The sequence below is a fragment of the Penaeus japonicus genome, unplaced genomic scaffold (genome assembly GCF_977035675.1).
Source record: "Penaeus japonicus unplaced genomic scaffold, GWHDUDI00000001_assembly GWHDUDI00000023, whole genome shotgun sequence".
NCBI classification, from domain to species: Eukaryota; Metazoa; Arthropoda; class Malacostraca; order Decapoda; family Penaeidae; genus Penaeus; species Penaeus japonicus.
The window spans coordinates 23,995,511-23,998,271 of NW_028234425.1; positions in this window are offsets into that span (position 1 = coordinate 23,995,511).

Here is a 2,761-nt window from a genome sequence, read left to right on the forward strand (position 1 = left end):
TTATATCAATTATATATATAATTATATATATCTATAAATATATTATATAAAATTATATCTAATATAAATATATAATTTATATATTATATAAATATATAAATATAATATATTTAAATTATTTATATATATATATATTATATATCTTATATATTATATATATGTGTGTACATATAAACAGAGAGAGAGAGAGAGAGGAAGGGAGATGAGAGAGAGAGAGAGAGAGAGAGAGATGCGAGAGGAGAGAGCGAGAGAGACGAAAGAGAGAAGAGAGGAGGAGAGAGAGAGAGGAAAAAGAGAGAGAGAGAGAGAGATGAGAACGGGAGAGAAAGAGAGATGAGAACGAGAGAGAGAGAGAGAGGTAGAGATGGGGGAGGACGAGAGAGAGAGAGAAAGAGAGATGAGAACAAGAGAGAGAGAGAGAGAGAGAGAGAGATGAGAACGAGAGAGAGAGAGAGAGAGAGAGAGAGAGAGAGGAGAGAGAGAAGAGAAGTGAGATGAGATGTGGAGAGAGGAAGAAGAGAGAAGAGTAGACGGAGAGACGAGAGAGAAGAGAGAGGAGAGAGAGAGATACATAGGAAACGACTGAACATGAATGCTTAAGAGGATGAGACTATCAGCCCTCATTCCCAAGAAAATACAGTCACTCGTTCAGATTTCAACATGTGGGGGAGACCAGGAAACGTTACGTCTAATCTTTCACTTTGGCTTTGTGACTTTCTTTTCTCGTTGTGAACGTTTTAGTTTGTTATACCAGATTATCCTTTTCATTGAGTATCATCGTTTTATTGTCATTATTATTTTTTGTGTCATTATTATCTCGTTCATATTATGCTATTATTATCATTATTGGTTGTTATTATCATTTTTTATTATCATTATGATTATTGTCATTATTAATATGGTCATATTTTATTGTCAATTATTTATTATTGTCATTTTTATTATTGTCATTATTATTATTGTCGTTATTATTTATTATCATTATTATTATATAATTATTATTATTGTCATTTTTTATTTTTTGTCTTATTATTATTGTCTGTTATTATTTTTGCATTATTTTTTTTTGTCATTATTTTTAATTGTTTTTAAAAATTTTATTTTTTGTCTTTTTTTTTTATTGTCATTATTATTTTTGCCCTTTAAATTATTTTTGCCCATTTTTAAATTATTCATTATTTTTTATTGTCATTTTTTAATTTTGGTAAAATTTTTTTCTATTTTATTGTCATTATTATTTTTGTCATTATTTTTTATTGTAAAAATTTAAAATTCCCTTTTTTTTGTAAATTATTATTTTGGCATTATTATTATTTCATTTTTTATTATTGTAAATTATTATTATTGTCATTTTTTAAATTTTTGTCTTTTAATTATTATTGTAAATTATTTTTAAATTGTCTTTTTTAAATTAAATTGGGTCATTTTTAATTATTGTCTTTTATTATTTTGTCTTTTTATTTTTTGTCATTATTATTTTTGTCCATTATTATTATTGTCATTTTTATTTTGTTTTTTTTAAATTTTTGTCATTATTTTATTGTCTTTTTTATTATTGCCCATTATTTTTTGTCATTATTATTATTGTCTTTTATTATTATTGCTTAAAAAATTTTTGGGTCATTTTTTTTGTATTTTTTTTTCATTTTTAAATTTTTGGGTCATTTTTATTTTTGTCTTTTATTATTATTGTCATTATTATTTTTGGGTCATTTTTAAATTTTTTTGGGGTCATTATTATTATTGAATTTTTTATTATTGTCTTTTATTATTATTGTCTTTAATTATTATTGTAAATTATTATTTTTTGTTACTATTTTTTTTTACTATTCCCTGTTGATATTTTTTTAATTTTTTTGGTTTTTTTATCATAGTAGTATTTAGTAGTTGTTTTATTTTTTACTATCATTATCATTATTATCTTTAAATATCTTTACTATTATTTTTTCATTCTTACTATTATCTTTCATCATCTTAGTAGTATTATCAAAAATCATTATTTAGTATCATTTTTTTCCCTTTTACTATTTTCATTTTATTGCCATTTTTTTTTTCATCATTTTTAACATTCTTTTTCATTACCCTCTTAAATCATTAATTTAATTTTTAAAATTTTTTCATTATTAAATGAAAATAATAATAAAGTGAAAATTTTTTTAAAATTTTAATTTCTTGAAAAAAATTTAAGGGGGGTTGATAAAGATAATGATAACTGAAATAACAAAAATGATGATCATAATGAATTCAAGTAATAGTGTTTTAAAATGAAAAACGGAACAAAAAAAATGGTAATAGAAATTTTTAATGAAAATTTAATAAATTTTAAAAACGATGGGGATAAAAACCAAAAAAATTTATGATAAGGAAAATGATAATAATAAGGGTTTAAGGATAAAAATAATGATAATAATTAATAATAATAAAAAAAATTTATGATAATTATAATAATAAAAATGATAATAAATATAATAATAGGGGATAATAAAAAAACCAATTATAAAAAGATAATAAAATAAAAATAACAAGGATAATAAATTTTGGGAATAATAAAAAAATAAAAACAAGGATAATAATATTGATAATAAAAATTTAAAAAAAAGATAACAATAATAAGAAAAATTTAAAATAAAATTGACAAAAATTTAGAAAGGGATGTGTGAAAAATTTTTAAAAATAAAAAATGATAATGAAATTTGCAAAAAAAGGGATAAGGGTTTGTTTAGTAGTAATAATAGTATTAAAAATAAAGTCAAAGTCATAA